Source organism: Ciconia boyciana, chromosome 3, assembly GCF_034638445.1.
Source record: "Ciconia boyciana chromosome 3, ASM3463844v1, whole genome shotgun sequence".
Lineage (NCBI taxonomy): Eukaryota > Metazoa > Chordata > Aves > Ciconiiformes > Ciconiidae > Ciconia > Ciconia boyciana.
In genome coordinates, this window is record NC_132936.1 from 18,859,800 (window position 1) to 18,879,732 (window position 19,933).

At 43.6% G+C, this 19,933-nt stretch overlaps 1 protein-coding gene across 5 annotated transcripts in view; it reads right to left on the bottom strand.

Annotated features, from left to right (window-relative positions):
- The window catches only part of RNF144A (ring finger protein 144A), a 67,832-nt gene extending 48,837 nt beyond the window's left edge, over positions 1-18,995 (bottom strand). The window contains exons 1-3 of one of the 5 annotated variants that reach the window (XM_072855093.1): positions 18,703-18,994; positions 5,229-5,336; positions 1,214-1,303 (exon numbers count right to left, since the gene is read on the bottom strand). The gene's annotated coding sequence lies outside the window, so the exon portion shown is untranslated. Of the gene's footprint in view, positions 1-1,213; positions 1,304-3,454; positions 3,474-5,228; positions 5,337-18,702 lie in introns of those variants that run through there. The other 4 variants (XM_072855096.1, XM_072855091.1, XM_072855094.1 and 1 more) reach the window with 4 other exon arrangements.
- Positions 18,996-19,933: the final 938 nt, after the last annotated feature.

The following is a 19,933-nucleotide window of genomic DNA, read 5'->3' on the forward strand; positions in this document are numbered from 1 at the left end:
AAATGTTACTCAAGCTGAGCATACAGCTTGTTACATTAAAACCTTAATACTTAAATTGAAGACAATGAGGGCATGACTGTTTTCTTCACAAGAGGTTTTTCCTGTGATCAGAAAAAGTCAAGCAAGAACACCATTACACTTTCATAATTAAGCCAAGAACATGAGTTTCAAAGGAAAGGAGAAAAAAAATTTAAAATCTGCCAGTCTATAAGTATATGACTTTTCAATACTATTTCCAGAAGATGCATGCATGCCAAAGTGGCATTGCTTGGGAAAATGGAAGCTACCAACAGCAAATCACGAGCTCAGGCAAATGAAGAATCTAAAAACGTCATTATTTCTGCATTTCTCCATGTATTAGAGTAAGCATAATGCAGCACTTCCAGCTCTAGTGATATTTACAGGATGATCTTTTCCAAACCGCAAACAGAGAAACAGACAGACTTTAATTATTTAAACAGAATTTTTACTGCCTTCTAGAAGACAAGAAGATAAATATGTGCTACTTTTTTTGATTGACTGGAAATGCATTTATCAAATATATCAATAATTTGCTATGGAGTACATATAGATCTGTAGCCATCTCAAAAAGGAAATAACTTTTTTTATTATCTCACTTCCTTATCTGGACTATGGATCTACTGCTGTTTAAAATTGAAAATGTAGTATTGTGGGACATTAAGCTATTAAATCAAGGACCATATATGAAAGCAAAACAGGCTCTGTTATAGAAGTATAAAGATACATATTTTTTATATATATATATATATTATACAGAGATATAAAAGTAAAAAGCCTAGTGAACCCATTTTAGGTAGTACCATAAAACTGTGCTTCAAAGACAGTTATCGAACTGGACCAAAATAAGTCTTTCTCCCTGCACCTTGGACTTCACTAGGAAGTTAACTAGAATGCAGATTTTGTTGTTTTCCTACACTTAAGTGTTAAATGAACCAACCCTTTTCACTCTAGAGCTCCATTATTAAAAGCAAACTTTGACAAATTCCCTCCTCTGTAGTAGTTTGGGCTATGTGGTTTTGATTTTTATGGGGGAACACAACCGCAGTTCCAAAGACAATAAAACCCATCTCTCAGGCACTCCCCCCCCATCTCCTGTTGGCATAAGAGTCCTATGAAAGAGTGTCTGCATTGGAAACTGCATCTGTCTGTGCCTAGGCCAAGCGTTGTCAAGACAGTCAATGCAAACGCCTACCACAACAATCTCGCCTTTGTCAGTCACAGGGATCCCATGAGAAAGCACCAACCAGTCTAGGAATTTGGCTCAAGGTAGTGTTAGACAAGCCTGAAAAACAAAAAAATAAGGGTCAGACTTTATTTAGATTGACTGTATAAAACCGGAACTAACAGCTCCATTCTGTCAATGAGCTTTTAAAATTGTGCAGTGGCACAAGTGGTCTTAGTGCAGAAAGAAAAAATTCACCTCTTAACCCTTTCTACTCTCTGCACTTACTGGCTCAGTTTGTACTTATCAGCTTGGGAAGATTAATCCCATCACACAAGAGATTTTTTTTTTTTGTAATGCAATGGATTTCCAAGCCTGAAAAAAAACCCAGACATTTTACTATCATCTTACATAGCTGCAGCCCCCATGATCCAGAACTTCAGGAAAACATACTCTGAAGGATCACAAATTGTATCCATCCAGCACTAGGTTCAGGGACTTCTTATGTACAAAACCAACAGTGAACTACAACAACTTTCCACACAATTATCAAAGCATTTCTAGAAACTGTACCAGGAAAACATACATACAAAACCACATGCAAAGTCCAATACTTTGAGCAAAATCAGTCTGTAGGCAGAGCATTTTAATAAGTGTGATGAGATGCCAGAGAAGAGGAGGAATTCAGAACACAGCAGCTGGCACGAGTCGTACTTTCACTTCAAGCTATTTCCCATTTTCAAAATTTATTCAACAGTATTATTTTGAGACAGAATTTCTGAGCTGAGTTCCTTTCCAGTGAAAACTCAGAAAACCTATATCCTCAAACTGAGTATGTAGATTTTTAGCATAAAACTTGTCCTTTATTCAAATATAAAAAAAGGCAGCTTTGGAATTAGTTTATAGCCGAACATGCAAGATTCTGGTCTTCCTTATTCACTTGAGTTTTAAACAACATGCTGTTTAAAAATACTTGTCATTATTGAGGCGTGCATTAACCTTTGGAACTTCTAAAAATGAGCATTTGATTTCTGCAACATTCTCATCCTCCACTCCCTGATTTCCATTTAGAGAGAAATGTGATACGGAAAAAATACCTACTATACTTTTAGAAAAAGGCAAAACAAACAGTAGATAAAGGAATGGCCTGACAGCTCAGGCAACCTTTACTTGAACAAGCTTAGATACATGCGTACTGTAACATTTTTAGGCTACTGATCAGTTATTCAACCAACAGTTATGTCACCAAAAAGACATTCCCTCCTCCCTTCTTGCACATCCTCCTCTCTTTAACCTTCCCCTCCTACTTGCTTCTTTACCACAAATCCTGCTTGAAAATTAGGAAATCTGACAAAATTGTGTTATTGCCCTCTTCCCACATTCTCTTGACACTTTAGGAGGAAAAAAATGACAAACAAAATCTGTTTTCATTACAGTATATCTGCTTGTAAAATAAGAAAACGTCTTCCTGGAGCTTAGGGTCAGAAGGACCATTGGATGCGTTAGCTTGTTAACCTGAACACCCCAAATTATTACCCATTTCCCAAGTACCCTGAAAGCAAGACAAGTAACTTGCACAAGGCTAACAAATACTGCCCGGGTACACGACCTGCCTTGGGCTGGGCACCTCAAGAGATCCACCACTTTCTCTAATGGTGGGAAGGGCAATTTACTGGTTTGAAGAGCTGCAGCCATTCATCTTCTTCCCATTTAGAACTTCAGCCAGTGGTTCTAGTTATGCCTCTCACTTTCTAAATGGGAGGAGGAAGAAAATAAAAAATAAAATGAAAGTAAAAGAAATTTAGTACAAGATACTTTCTTGTCAAGGCAGCTAAGATGCTCAGTCTCTTCTCATACTGTCAGGGTATGGTTACTTTTTAAGCTGCCTGCAAACTCCTTTCCTACAGCTCTACTACAGATGTTTTCCAGCTCTTCTGCCAGTGCTTCTTCTTCCTTAGCACAAAACTTGTCCTGGCCAGTACTCTCAGTCATTGCATCAGCTTCATCTGACTCAAGCATCTCCTGACTTCTTTCTTCCTCTTAAAATCTTGCCCCTGCCAGCACCTCACTCAGCACTTCACTAAGCACTCCACCAGCACTGCCTTCCTGGGGCCCTCTCTCCCACTTCTATCTTTCAAAGGGAGGAGGGATCCTGAGGAAACAATTCCCTCTATCAGCAGTGTTTGCCTCTCCTCCTATTTGCTCCTGGGCAATCTCTCCCAGCCACAAAAATTCAGTTATCCTCTCTACAGAGGGACCTCACAGATTTACCTCCTAATTCCAGGCCTCTCTCTCCTTATCCAAACTGGAAATTTCAATCCTCTTCTCTGACATTTCCTTGGAGATATCCAGCTACTAGGTTAAGCCCTACAGAGCCAGACAAACCTCTTATCTCCCCTCCCACACAGGGCTTTCCTTTCCCAAGAGGCTCTTCCTCGATTAGCCAGCATCCTGCCAGTCCCCCAGCCTGCAGCTTGATCATGATATTCAACAAGAACCTGTATGTCTAAATCCTGTAGAAAGAATATGCATAATACACATAAAATGCAGTCTTTTCCTTCTGATCTGTCAGACAACTAAAATGCTCATCCAGGCACTGAAGATCTTCCTCCTTTTCTTGGGCTTCAACCAACAAAATTTGACTTTGAGAAGTATTTCTGAAGGGACATACACAATGGTCATCTCCCCTGCATGCCACCTTGCCATTTTAACCCTTTTTTGCTACTTAATTCGTGTAAAATACCCAAACTCCTTCTCCATGATTTGAATAACCTTCTCGGCCTGTTTTCTCTTGATAATTTTTACCAGTGTTTAAGAACCAGCTGCCTACTTCCGATCAGCTGGTGACATTGTCCTCCATCACCAACAGAGCAATCTATCTCACACAGATGGACCTGACAGATCAATCCATCTTACCTATTTTAGACATTTGTCTTTGGATGAGATGAAGTCTGTCCTAAAATTATCTGGACAGGGATCCAATAATTACAAATAAGACAAATGCAGGGAAAAAAAAATCTGCTCACCCCCCCACCCTTTCCACATTAAATCACTACCAGGAATTTTTTCAGCACTAGCAATTCTTGTAGCTCTTTTTCTATACCTCCTGCAGGTTTTCAAAAGACCTTTTAAAGACGTGAAAACTAGGACCAGGTACAGAATTTGAGTATTACTGTCATTAATGCTGTACAGAAAGAAAAATGTTTCTTTTATAAATCCCACCAGCCAAGGATTAAATTAGCCCTCTCCCTGCAACAGTGCACTGGTAACTTAAAGCTCTGTATCCAGTATGATCCCCAATACCTTTGCAGGGTTGCTGCTTTCCAGGATGCAGTCTCCCATGCTATGGACATCCAGTAAACTTGTCACTGAAATCTGACTGCATTCAGCCACACCCTGCATACCTACCTTTGGTTTTACTCACCAAAAAGAAAGAAATAATTCTTTGTGACTGCTTACTTATCATTAAAATCTGGGAATGACAGACTGGTAAAGCTTAATTTGCCTTTTTTTTTTTTTAAGCTTCTGTCTTACAAATGAAACTGTTAAATGGTGTCTGGTCTAGGCCCAGTCCTTCTGGAGCATCTTGATTCCCAGTTTATTTCCCACAGACATCTAATTGTTTATATTTCACAGTCAGCTGCTGCTCCATTCACCCAGCGTGCTTTTGCCGACGTACTGTAATGGTTTTCCCAACAAGAAAGATCTATTGTACAGAGCCACAAGCTGACAGGCAGAATTAGGAAACCTGTGTCAGGCTCAGCACAGAACCAGTGACAGATGCGGAAAGAAAGGCTATGGGATCTGCTCTATATTTGTGTGACAGCCCATGGTTCATCTGTTTTTCGTGTCAGCCAGGAGTAGCTAGGAGGCATGAACGGCCGTGAAACTCATCTCCCTCCACGTCACCCTGTCAGAGCCGATGATGCAGCTTATGGCCCGGCAGCCACAGGGTCCAAGGAGGAAAGCTTAAGGACACATAGGAAAAAGGATGAAGTTTGACAGGTTACATACACAAGAGGGAATTTCAGCTTTGGATTCTCACCTTTACTTATGGTGGTGACAACGCATGATTATGCAAAACGTGATGTTCCCACCAGCCTCCTCAGCCTTGTCAGGAGACTGCATTTCATGCAGTCCTACACTGTCACCCCTACAGAAAGAGGGAAGAACCACAGGTAAAAGATTACATCCCTCAGCAGCAACAGCTCCCACAGGAGCCAGGGACACAAGGCACTTGTCAAAGGAAGTTCTGCTGTGTGAGGTATTTACATGCCACAACCAACCCAAAGTCCTGTGATCCCTGTGCCAGAGAGGTTACATAGAGTTACATCTTGAAACACTTAAGCAGAACTTAAATGTACAGTTTAGTGAAGAGAGAAGCACATACAAGCTTTGGGTAAAGCTCCTTGCTGCTCAGTGTCAGCCTAACTCCGCTGTCATTCAAGCCGGGAGGTGAAATTCCCATGGACTCCCTGGAGCAGAGCCTGAAGCTACCCACCCACCACAACCCTTCCCTTCCCTCCCTCAGGTTGACATACCCCTCATCGTTTTCTCTTGGCAAGCGTTATTCAGGTTACCACAGCTGAAGAGTTATTCATCTGGCTGGTTCATGAGAACAAGATGCTTTTTATCAGATCAGATGTAGGAAGCTCTTTAAAGGCTTTTTAGAGAAAGCAGTTACATGGTTTCATGAAGACAGAAAAGCTCAAAGCATAGTGATAAAAGGTATTTTAATAGATCCATTCATACTAATACATGAGATACTGTGTGCTGGAAACGGAAATATATTACATTTCTAACATGACAGGCCAGAAGATTTAATTACTAGCTTTGCTTTGAACGTGACAACTATTACTACTCTACTAACTCCTGGATGCACTTGCAAAAGAAGCCTTGTCATTTTAGATTTGTAAGAAGAGGTGGTCTTCACTTGGATTTAACTACCAGGCTTACTATAATATGTGCAACAGAAAAGCACACACAATTAAGCCTACATGAGAAGATAACTCCCCCCATACACACACCTGCTCATTAAAGAGCTGGAATGGAAAATGTCTTCCCTATATTTATTTTCCCCTCCAGTGAAGAACAAACAATCAAAACCTACTGTTAACATAATGAAATCAGCATTTCATATTTATCTTACTGGAGAAGGTTTTGTAATCCTTCCAGATGATCTTCAAATGCAGTAAAGTTGACGAAATATTGTATGGATTCCTATAAAAAGGGAGATGTAGGCACATCATACTACTTTGAAGAGTCTTAATACTGTGTAGGGAAAAAAATGCTTTTCCATGTGGTTAGCTAGTCTAGTTTCTTAAGGAGAAATATTAAAATAACTTGACTATGATTTGGAAGGAAGAGCCAAAATGTCTGAGGGATGGGTAGAAATTTCCCAAAATTCAGCCATGTATGAGAAGGTAAATCCATTTTTTAGTGCCTCCATTTGCAAATATTTTTTATAGCTTTGTTCACTTAAAAGTACTAAGGAAAAATTAAACAGGAGTCTAAGGGCAGGTTCAGCATGACCTAGAATTCCACACAGATTTAACCTGACCTCATTTTGTCAGTCAGCCACAAAGGGACCAGAGAAGTTGCTGCTCATCTCAGGTACTTTGAAACTCAAAAAGAATTTCACTGGAAAAAAGGTAGGGTTGTTTGGTTTTGTGGTTTGGGGGGGGGGGGGAGGGATGGGATTTTTTGTTGTTGTTTTGGGGTTTTTTTTTTTAATGAAGGAAATTTTCATTTTAAATGCCCTAGATTCACATTCCTACAGTCCTGAAGTGCCAACATTCCCCCTTGAAATATGAGCACACAAGGCATTGGCTGGGTGAAGAGAAATACACGGGCAACTCCTTTCAGACTACAAATTGTCCACACAACACGTGACAGAGGTACAGAGGTTAACAGAGGTACAACTGTATTTTGTACAGTCTACAGCCAGATGGACAAACTTGGCAATGGTTTGATCACTGCTGACTAGCAGTGAGCTACACAGCCAAAACAGAGGCAAAAGAGGAGGCAAGAAGAAATTGATAGAACAATGTTATCACTATAACTATAGGCATACACTCCCCATATCCCCAGAACTCTGTGGCGTACTCTCCCTACGCCAGTTGGATTAGACCTGTACAGTGACTGCCAGTGCTCTTCCCCTGTGTCTTGTGTTGTATCTCCACATTTACCAAAGGCTCCGTATCAGTTAAGAGAGGACTACAGTCCTTTGATGGAATAGGGAGTTGGATATGTGATTTATCTTCCATCTTCTGTCTCAAGTTTCCCATGTAGCCTCAAAATCAAGCCAACCAACCAACACCCTCCACACAACAACACACAGAAGACAGGGAGAGCGTGTAAAAGAAGATGGAAATGATCCGAACAAAAGTTGTCAGGAAGGAAAATACAGCTCTGTATAGAGGGTACACAGCCCCTTCTCTGTGTACGCTGTTGCTCATTTATAGCAAGGCATGCAATGCTGTAATTTGTAACACCACAGGCGTCAAAGGCCCCCATTCAGCCTGGCTGCCTCCATGGCCAACACCAGACAATCCTCCAAGAAGGTTCTGAAATAACCCACATCTTCCCTGTCATACAGTACTGCTCACTCATTTACAGACACACCAAGTCTTTACACATTAAGAGTTCATACAATTTTAAGACATCCAATGCTCTTGTTCATTTTGAGAGACTGCCTTGAAACCACTCTCTTTGCATTTGCGTGCTTTGCATATGTGGTACTTCCCTGGAATAGATGACATCTGCCAAAGCATACCGCACTGAGAGGAAAACCACTATATTTACATTATTCTTTTCTGAGGAACTCGCATCTTGTTTTCTTTGACAGTTCCATTATATTACTTAACTGTTAACATACATAGGAAATGTCAACATTCAAAACCAGCAAGTATTTTTGGAAGTAATTTATGCAAAGTATTCCTATTTCAAAATATCCTCATTTCCTTGTTTCAGTGTACTGAATGGCTGCTGAGTAGGAAGGAAAAAAAATGAAACTGGAGGAGGTTTTTTGTGTTATTATTATGAAAAGTAACTGTTGTTTTAGAGAAATACAAGAACAGTATATTTAGAAAAAAGTTCTCAGGCAAATCAGGGAATCTTTTCTGATCCCTGCAGATTTCCCATCACTGTAGGTATATACTAGTTTTAAATGGCAGGAGCCATCTCAATTAAAGAGAAAGTCAATTAGGCACTTAGACTCCCTAAGCATATAATGATGCAATCACGGAAGATACAGTTATCATGAAGTTCTCTTTAGCTTTTATAAATGCATCAAAACATGTGCCTATATCCGATGTCTGTATTCAAGGTATGAGGTCCATACCATACAGGAACCTAGGTTTTAAATTATTTCTTATTGTCATGTTAACAGCATTTACCATTTTCAAGTACTAGAGTTCTGCATATCTTCACTGAATGGAAATAATCAAAGCTCTGATGAGTGTCTGGGAGGGATCTCGTTGAGGAACTTCTGATTTTCTCCCACTCAAGCACTGGAACATTCGGACAGCAGACACAAAGACTTTGGCTAACATGAAACACCTAAGCTCAGGTCTACAGCTTCTATAAAGAGCATTTCCCACACGTTTATTGGAAGACCTACTTGCTGATGGTCAGATACTAACCTCCTGCAGCCTTCCAGCAGCTTTCAAGTGCACAGGTACCTACTGTCTTCCCAGTCACCACCCCAAATACCTATTTAGAGGTGGGCCGTTCACTTTTAGCTTCAGGTAGTTCTCTACGTCCTTTAAGCTGCTCTCAATCAGATAAACACTGACGCCACAGCCTTACTCTGTATGCACTGGCTTTCCCCTTCCCCTTCCCCTCCCAGAGGGCGGGCGAGCAGCCTGCTACATGAAGGAATGGGCCATTTTGACTTGCTAGCAGTTCTACACGGGCCTTGCAGTAATGCAGGCAGTTACACAGGGGAAAGATAGGGCTGCTGTTTCTGAAGCAATTAAACTGTACTTTACTTAAAGGTTATTTTCTTGGTTTGCTTCAGACCCTCTCCCTCCCTCCCTCCCCAAGATTAACAACTTTTTAGCATAATTGGCAAACATTAAAGAAAATGAGACCAAAGTCCATAAAATATTTATCAGAAATCTTTAAACTAGAAAAAGTCTAGACCTTGCCATAACCTGACAGATTTCTACTGTCCTTCCTTTAAGCCTACTTCCCTTAAGTTTCTTTGACTGTAATGATTTTTTTTTTTTTTTGAGGAGAACAAGAATTTCCTCTCTTTCATATCAAACTCCAGATACTGTGAATTCTTCAAAACCTCCATAACCAGCAGGGTTGGACAATTCCCACATCACCCATGTCAAGGGAATCATATGAAAGCTCCCTTCGTATTGAGAAGACAAGTGGATTTTCATATTAGTTGAGGTGACTTTGATAGGACATCCCGATGTGCACATCCACGTATTGTTTTACCCTGGCACTCTCCAAGTTGTAATTTTAGTAACACTCTGTCCAGGGTAACAAAAAACCTGTTTTGGTTTTTGGGGGTTTTTTTCCTTTTTCTTTTTTTCCTCCAAAAAAAATAGCACCATCTTCACCCTTCTTCCACAGTTCAAGACCAGAATTAGTTGATATCACAGTGGGAAATATGCAGTTATTTCGATGAAAAGAATGGCTCAGTCTCAAGGGGTGAGATATGACGCTGTATGAGAAACGATACTAAGGTGAGAGGAAAAAGCAGAGATCCTGAATGACCCTGCTGCCCTTCCACTGATCCCTCCTGAAGCTGCCACTAGCAGCAGCATTGCCTGCCAGAAAAATAGTACATTGCTATTATTAGCACAACGAGGGGACATGATGGTTTGACTCTTCCTTATATTGGCAGCTATGTTGAATCATCCTATCCAAAAGAAACAATTCCCATTAATGAAAGTAACAAGGACAGGCCTGCATTGGTCAGGAGACCAGTACAGTAGAATCGTGGAGAGGATAACAAAACCAAACCAAAAGAAACCCCCAAAAAACATGCAGACCTTTCAGACAAGAGAAAACAAAACAGTGATCTTCCCCTCAAGAAAGAGCAGCCCCTGAAAACACATTTACCTGTAACTATAATAAAGCTTCATAGCAGTAGTCTAAATTGAAAGGCAGGGAACACGGCCATAAACACTGTATTTCATTCAAATCTGTGAACTTCAGCTGTTTAAGGAGCTAATGGAAATGTGAAGTGACTGGTGAAAATATTTAGCGCTAACTGACAGTTTGCTAAAAAGACTATCACACTCTTTGGATTTATGAGTCGTCTAAGGATTTGTCATAACTTGATTTTAAGCTAAATATCTAATGTGAACTGAAGCTGGAACTACATTACTGCTCCCTCTGAAGTGAGATTTTTCAAAGGCAATGTCAACCTCGAACAAAAAATGAGAGAGGAGTGGGTTATCACCCTACTAATGTCTCTTCGCAGATGTAAAGAGGACAGTAAAACAAGCAAGAACTATAAGTTTCACTCTCAACAGTCACTGGTAAAATATTTGAGAATGGATTTTCAGACACAAATCCATGCAAAGTACACAGCCAATGCTGCTGCTCCAGCGGGACGTCACATCATGGAAGAAAGGAGATAAATATGGGAGGTTACATATTCCGACCACCACCACAGCTGATGCCCAGCAATGGTAGCCAACCTCTGGCAGTGTTTGCTCAGGCAAGCAGCGGAGGTGAGAAACTGCAGCAGAGAGAAGAATGAACTCAGATTGTGGAGAACGGCTCCCTCGGAGCCACACGGATCCAAAGTACAGGGCACAACCAAACAGACGTACCAGAGCCAACAACAGCATGGACAGGTGCCAGGGTCAGCAGCGCTGCTTAGTGCAAGCCTCGCATAGCACAAATGCTCCTAGCATAACGTTTCCCAAGGCCGGGGACTGTCACATCACAAGATAAAGAAAATAAACTAGCTTGGAGCCTCAAGGTAAACTTACACCCTGCAGGCAAGTATGAACACGTGAAAAGCCATGAACTTATAGGCTTTTAACTGTTTACCATCAGAGCTGCAGATGAGATAATACACACTGCACCCTTAGGAAGTGGTCGGTGTCAACACGTGTAGCAATTACAAAGTTCACAACCATGTTGTGCTTTATGGCCTTCACAGATTTCACCTTTCAGTGATTAATAGGAAGAGTTGCCTGGTCTGTTTTACCTGCAGCTTACTGGAGGCACAAAGGCCTTGACCCCAGCTTGGTCTTAGGAGCAAGCCAGAGCCCAGCAGGCTCCTGACCTGTTTGCCCCACACACACGGCAAAGTTGCCAGTGTCACCTTGATCCTTCAGAAGCCCTCCTGCATCCTCTCAGGCAGCCCCTGCAGCACACCTGCAGTGCTCCTGCCTGCACAGCTGGCAAGTCTGGTCCTGAGGATCACCTGAGACCAGAGCTCAAGACGCAGCGAGCACCAGTCCGAGCTGGCACAAGTATCCCGCAGCGGTGACCGTGGTTATCCTACCTCTCACAGCTTTCCAGCTGCGGCTAGTGAAACCTAGTGGATGTCGTCACTACATCTTTGCTAGAAAGCTACACACACACAAAACTAGGAAACAAGGATTGGCACAAGCATAACCTAGTAACTTAAAGCAGAGAGAACTGTCACCTCTAAGTCTTTCAAAGTCTAAGATGTCAACAACTATCAGAAGTACAAATAGCATCAGGAAAAAAAAACTGGAAAGCTTTAAAAGTTGTGTTTTGGTTTTTTTTAAATTTAAATATGGACTGCATCTCCACAAATCTATCACATCTTGCACATATCCTCAACATGTACATTTGGTCAGAACTTTTTCCACAAAGGTAAGAAAGGACAGTACATGAAGGTAAAAGTAATGCATAATTAATCTAAAGAAAGAAGGTCATAGATGTTTTCTCCTCTAGGCTCCAAATGCCTGAGAAGAAAGATATGCATGAAAGAAGATGACGGTACAATACTAATCAAGTCAGCATGAAGAAACAAACAGAAGACTGTAAGATGTATTCAACAGATATCACTGTGCAAAAGTGATCAGCTCGTTGAAAGGGTCACACAGAGTATGTTTATGCAAAACAAATACAGAGGAGAAATACAGAAAGAAGACTGAACTGTTTCAGTTTGTGTCCTATCAAGTAACATGCTCCATTCAGGGAACTAACTACAAGAATCCTAAAAGCTTCTGGATCTCTAAAGAATTGCTATTACAAGACAAAATTAACAAAGGAAAGAAGAGAGTTAAAATAATTATTTTAACAAAAGGGAATTAACATAAGCAGGCCATTATTATAATATATGAAGAACAGTATTACAATATAAAGTTTTTTTTTTTAAAAAGCCTTTTCTTTCTCATCATGCACTTTCTGCAGTATTACAAAGCTATTTGGGGCTAAAGACTAAATACTTGCTCTTCCTCCATATACAAAATTGTTACAAAAATGTCCAAAGAGGAAGTAACAGTCTAATTTGAGATAGGGTCAAAAAATAGGAGCACAATATAAGTTGATTTGTAAGCAACTGAGCCGGTAAAATCCAGTTTCCTAGGAATGTCTGTCAAAGTTGTAGGAAGAGTTCAGACTGCAATCTCTCCTTCAGCAGGCATCTTTCCATCTGCGTAGGCTGCCTACTGACAGAAAACTTGTAGATTTATTGGAGATAAGCTTCTACCCCTCTCACAAATGCAACTGGAATTGGTCAAAAGGTTTAGAAGCTATTAAGAGCAAGAGTAAAAGCCAGACATTCACAGAGCGCTGCACATAATCTCTATTTTCTCTGAAAACCAGGCTAAAAATATGTATGCACTGACTGCAAATAGCTTGGTCTTGAACTTGCAGTCACTGTTACAAAGTTGCACTGGAGACATAAGCATGACCACACAAGTCACAGAGCATCACTCATTCCGTCTGGATGGATGTATTTCTTAATGCACGTATAGAGATGAAAGGAAAACTGTTTCCTTAAGTAGCAATAGAAGGAAAACCAGAGTTAAATAACATTCATTTTCCTGCTAAGAGGACATAAACATTGTCTAAAGCATCGGGCCCAGAAAAATACAATTGCCTTAAGCAATATGGCATGACCCCTCCTGTCACCCCAGGGAGGAAGCATTTGGGCAAGGAGGGGGCTCTGCACACCCACACCACCACAGCTACCCTGCCTGGTCACTGTGGGCGGGCAACCCTGCCTGCAAACGGGGTGCGAATTCCTCCTGGGAGGGCCTGATGTCATGTAACACCCCTGAGTACCTGGCAAGAGCTGGGCACTTCCCAAGTCCTTCAAGCAAGAGCATCCGGCCGGACTGCAGGCTCAGGGCAACAGCAGATCCACCACCCTGAGTTACTCTGAGGATCACACTGCATGTGTAGCTTCAGCAGTCATCTAGCAGGCTCATCAATGACAATAACAGAAAGACTGGTCTGCCAGAAAGATCGTTTTAAATACCAGAAAAAAAGTCCCAGGTTCCTCATCATTGGAAGTGTTCAAGGTCAGGTTGGATGCGGTTCTGAGCAACCCGATCTGGTGAAAGATGTCCTTGCCCTTGGTAGGGGGGTTGGACTAGATGATCTTTGAAGGTCCTTTCCACCCCAAACCATTCTGTGATTCAATAACCTGGCTTCCTCGCCACTTCTGCTACCCCACCAGGAACAGGCTGCATGGGTCTGCCACAGTTTGTGCATACCAACTGCCTGCAACAGGAGGAGGCTTCTCCGAGTCTGCGCTGTTCGACAAAACAAAAGCTTCATTATCAGCATATCCAAACCTGGAGAGGATGTACCTCAAGGGCAATGTGCTGAGAAAAAGAAAGACACCAGAAGGCATAATGAAGAGTGCTTCAGGAAAGCCAGTGTGGGTGGGACAGTATGGGTGGGACACTTTTGACAATCCTGCCAGATCCACCGCCTACCAGACATTGTTTAGAGAAATTCAAGGGTAAAAAAATATTTTAGTTATTTATAAAATAACATTATATAACTTATGAAATATTAAATATAACAATTTTTATATATACACACATATAACTATATATAAAAGGAGATTAGTATCTGTGAGAGGAAGAAATCCACACATGGTCCCCTCTCTATGGATCCTCAGCAGCCATAAAACATGAAGCAGACCGTCTGGTAAACAGCAAAAGCAGAAATAAGCATAGGAAGAAGCTGATCACGTAACAGATTATGGTGGGCCAATAGTGGATTGTTGCCTTAATATACTTTCCTAAATTCATCTTCATATTCCACACTAGCTAAATATGAGAGTCCTCCACAAGAGCTGGATGTGTACAATAGTTGTCAGGTATTATCTAATTCTTATGCTGCAGATGACCTATTTACTAGAGGCTGGAGCTGGGATAAAGGCAGGTCAGCTGAAACTTTCTCCAAGAACCACAGTGATAGCTTTCACAGATTGTAGTTTGTTGGGGAGTTTTATGATAACAGGAAATAATCCCAATACTCCAGAAACAGAAGAGTCAGTAAAATTTCCAAGTGAAAGTCAAGAGTAAATATAAAGACTCCAAATATTTGGGACCTAGCTGTTCACAAGCAAAGCTGTGATCAATGCAAAGCTGAGCACTTGTATATAGTGAAAAAAATTATGCCTGAACCTAAGTCAGAATCTGTTAGTTTCCAGAAAATCTGCAAGACCCATCTTCACACCCAAATATTCCAGATGATCCTTTGGATATCATATGGCAGAAAAAGGTTATATTAAGTAAGCTTTAGTCCATTTCTTCAGTCATAAGTCATTTCCATTCAACACAAACAAGATGTAGCTGTATTAAACTGACATAGTGGTATCTGGAGGATAACAGCAAAGTATTTTGATGCAACAAGTGTCCTGGTTTCAGCTGGGATAGAGTTAATTTCTTCCTAGTAGCTGGTATAGCGCTGTGTTTTGGATTTAGGATGAGAATAACATTGATAACACACTGATGTTTTAGTTGTTGCTGAGCAGTGCTTACACTAAGTCAAGGACTTTTCAGCTTCCATACCGCCCTGCCAGCGAGGAGGCTGGACGTGCACAAGAAGCTGGGAGGGAGCACAGCCAGGACAGCTGACCCCAACTGGCCAAAGGGCTATTCCATACCATATGACACCATGCTGAACAAAAAACTGGGGGGAGGTGGCCGGGGGGCACGGCTGCTGCTCAGGAACTGGCTGGGCATCCATCAGCAGGTGATGAGCAATTACATTGTGCATCACTTATTTTGTATGTTCTTTTATCACCATTATTATTTTCCCTTCCTTTTCTGTCCTAAATTGTCTTTATCTCAACCTATGAGTTTTACCTTCCCCCCCCCGTCCCCCCCTAATTCTCTCCCCCATCCCACTGGGGGGAGTGAGCAAATGGCTGTGTGGTGTTTAGCTGCCTGCCGGGTTAAACCATAACAGCAAGCTACCACTGACTAATCTTTGAATGAAAAGATGGAAATGATGCTATAAAAAGGAAATAACATTGTCTTGCCAAGACTAGAACCATCTGATGAGAATTTTTTTCCCCACAGTAAATAAAACTACCAGACACATTGGTTCACTTTCTCTGTTCCTCATTTTCTTCAGCCTTTTTGAATAAGGACACTTATGGTGTCACCGCCATAAATGGCACCATCAGCAAACAATCAAGCTATTTGAAAACCCATTTTGTACTAGCGCTGCCAGCTCCAGTATTCACTGACTGCATATGCAGAAAAACCATAAGCATTTCTGATCTGATTATGAGATAGAAAAATCATTCCCATTACTTTGCAGCATGCAGCCAGAGGAGCAAGTGTATTTTCAACAGCTCCTCCCAGCCATCAGAACTGAAAAACAGACATTAACATTAAGATCTTTTTGTCTGATCTCCTTCAAAAGGTCAGGGAAAGATGCACATTATAAGCTCCTTTCTGCAAAGCAGAATAGAAAAGTATCCTGTCTTATAAAAAGAACAGCTGACCACAGCCTAAGTTAGACATAGCGGAATTGCTAAACCATTCAAAACTGAGTGGTGGGTTGGTTTGTAATTGTTTTCCATTTCCTTTTTGTAACTCAAGATACAAAAAGGAATACAGTTAAAAGCAAATCTCCTAATCAAACCATAGACTATTAACTGCCTAACTCCACAGGAAACACTGCGAGAAATATAACAGGTTCTGATTCCCCTGCTACATCAGGTCTCTAGGATAGAAAGGGTCTACGTGCACAGATCAAGCTGCAGGGTGATCAGAGTTGTTCTTTTTCCCTGTATCAGCACTGGGAGGGCAAACAACAGTTTTCCGCCAGCCTATGAGAGCATTCTTGTAAATACAGCAGATACACTGAAGCCATTCATACCCCCAGTATGGCACTGCAGCCAAAACTCATGGTTAAGACAGCAGCCTTGTCCTTTGGCTTAACTGAAAGGAAAGTTGTCAGAAGTTATAAAAAAAAAAAAAACACCACAGAAAATGTGACAAAGACTTGGAATGTAGTACTGGAAAAAACGTTAGAAACAAAAGCAGTTAAGCAAATACATAGTCTTACACACACACAGAAAAATTATTGCCTTAAAATACTGAAATATGGAAAATCCAGGTTGTAAGTGAAGATAACTCATAATACTAGATGGTGCTTCAAGGGCAAAAAATCTACAATAACTGTTTGTAGATGATAAACACATGATTTGATCTAGCAGCTCCCAGAATAGGGATCAGGGCGATGGGGTGGGGTGGGGGGGATCAACCCTTTTTTTTACCTAAAGGATGTCTCATTCAAAGTATTATATCAGATTGAAACATCCATCATTGTACTCATATTTCAATCACAGATGGTTTCTCCCACTCATGAACAATATACAGATTGCACAAGAGGATAATGAGACATGATGGCCAGAAAAGGAGGGATAAAGGAATAAAACTTCATCATGAAAAGCAACCTGTATTTTTCAAGCAGTACCTAAGCAAAAGCAAAGATTTCCCCACCACCACCACTCTTCTCTCACTTGATCTTGCTTCTGTTGGGTATTCAACAAACTTCAAGTCAGGTCACTTTGACTGATGCCCTAACATTACCAGGAGACAGTCACTCAAATCCTCCCACGCTGTAAAGTCCCATCTAAGTATAAACAAAGCAGTTTCTTCAAAGGCACAAACCTGCCCCTCACCACACCGCATCCCCACACACCCTTCTCGCCCCCACCCCACCACCAGCTCTTATATCTATAGGAGAAGCACACACAAGCCAACAAAAAGGCCAGCAACCAGGAGTTTAACTCTAAACTACTGATGTAATCTCTCCAGTAGCACTCTGCCCAAGAACATTGGAACTTCAGCAGTAGCCACTGCTGGGTCAGCACTGATAAGCTAATGTGAAATGAAGCAATCCATTTCACAATGTAAACAGTTTTTTGGCTACACGGAAACAATATAATAAAATGGATCTATTTATAAATCATCATTCATGCTTGTTGTAGAACAGAGAATAATATGTTCCAGGGCAGAAGTTACAGTATTTCCAAGAATATAGTGGAAATTCAAACAGCTTGTATCTTCTCCCACCAGCCTGCCCCCATTGACACTCTCTGTTCCAGTTCTTTAGAAGCACTAAAACCAGAGTGATAGAGGGCCTGATTTTTCAGGAATAAGATACCCTTGATTTAAAACGACATTGGGGATCCACGGGGTGGGGGGGGGCAACCTTATTATCATAAATATGGTTTCTTCCAATATCTCAAAAAAATCAACGGTAGCATCTCTTAAGTACAGTGATGGAAGGGAAAAAAAAAAAATACAAGCATGAAAAATCCGAGTCCTACTCCTACTTTTTCCACCTCCGCAACCCAAACAAACCAATTTCTCCCCCAGCCGCACACTTCACTTGTATCCGAGAACACTGGCGGCGGATGTCAATCCACACTCGCCTTTATTTATTGTTTTTACCCCCTCGAAGAGTGGCTATTGCGCTCCAAGGCAGTGAACTGCTTCAAGAAGCTTTAGCTCATTTATGGAAATCACAGAACAGAAAACACGCGAGTCAGTCACCGTTTTCATTACGTGCCCGACAACACCCGCTGGAAGCCGCACCGCCGGCAGCACCCTTTCCCCTACGGCAGCCCGTGATCTGCCATGCCCCCTTAGAGCCCGGTACCGCTCCCAAAACCGAGCGACCCCCCGCCCCGTACAGAAACACCGCCTTGCCGGCGACGGGGCACCCGCCGGCGCGGGCGGCGCTGGGTGCCGGGGCAGCCCCGGGGCGCAGAGCCCTCGGCGGCAGAACGACACCGTTCTGCCCTCCCGGCTCCCCTCGGAGCGGGCCCGCGCCCCGCTGACGGGCACGTGCGCCCGCCGCGGGAAGCAGCGGGCAGCGCCCTTTACGTAAGGGGATGCGGGTGCCTCGCGCGGACCCGCGCGGCCCGGCGCCGCCTCCGCTGCCCCACCGCCGCGGAGCGGACACCCCTGCCCCCCTCCCCCGGGGCTCCGCGGAGCCGACGGAGGTACCCCGCCTCCCGGCCGCACCCCTCCTGCTGCGCCCGGCCACCCCCCCCCCGCCCGCTGCCCAGGACGCCTTACCCTGCCGCTCCAGCCTCTGCCGGCACGGGGCGGCCCGCGGAAGGTGCGCGGCGCCCCGCGCTATCCCGCCGAGCCGCGGCAGGGCGCCGCCGCCCCAGGCATGGTCGCCACCCCCCGCGGCGCCGTCAGCCGCGGAGCCCGAGTGTGCGTGGCGGGCGCCGCTCCCGGGCTTTTCTCCGGCGGGGGCGGAGGAGGCGGCGGGTGGGGTGAGGGCCGGCGGGGGCGGGCGCGCCCGCAGCTAGGCGGGCGCCATTAACCGCCGCGCTGCCGCCGCCGCCCGCTTTGAAGCGGCCGCCCCGCTCCGCTGCGCCAGGCACAGCGGCGCCCCCTGGCGGCGGCGGAGGCGCCTCCCGGCGCGGCGGGCGCGGGGATGCCGGGGTTTCCCGCTTGGCAGCGCCGGGCGCGTTCCCGGCGCCGGTCCGAGCGGCGGCGGCCGCGGGCTCCCCGGGCGTGCCGTGCTGCCGGTTCTCCCGTGTTTTAATGTTTCTGTTAAGGAATCGCAGCGCAGTTGTCCTCGTGTGACGCCCCCCGGCCCAGCAGGTCGTTCAGCGGCGGGAGCGAAACAACGGGGGATTGGTTTTACAAAAGGAGGGCAGAAGGGTTTGCCTTGCTTGCAAGGAGGGCAAGAAGGGGACTGTAAAGAAACCGTGATGGTCGTGGCTGTTTTGCAAGCGCTGTTTAGCAAAAACAGCTGCTTTCCTGTTGTTCGTTTATGTATGAAGCAACGACCGGCTCTCTTCTGTAATGCACGGAGACACAAAAGGAAAAACACCGGGCTGGAGAGATGAATAGGAGCTGTCTGGCTGATTTAGTAAAACGCAGCTTACGCCCTTGCCGAGCCGTAGCAGGGGTGCCACGACACCGCCGCCCCTGAGGGGCAGCTGGCGGGGCCGCGGGGTCGGGGAAGGCAGGCCGGAGGCATAAAGCACCTCGCTGCAGCTCTGCTCCTGGGCACCTTCGCTCCACTGGAATATGCAGGAAGACACCTGGCAAAGGCCGGGGGGGGGGAAATGCAAAGCCTCCCCACACACACACAACCATTTACTGTGAAAAGCTCCATTTCAGCTTGTCAAGAGCTTATGCTGCAGCCTGAAGGTGATGAGATGAGCTTGAGAAGCCGCTTGTCTTTACTGCTCTAAATTGACTAGTTTTTCTCTCTTATTTACCATAACAGAAGGCAATATTTTTTTCTCCTCAGATATTTATGGATAGTTGTGTCTTTTGTAACGGC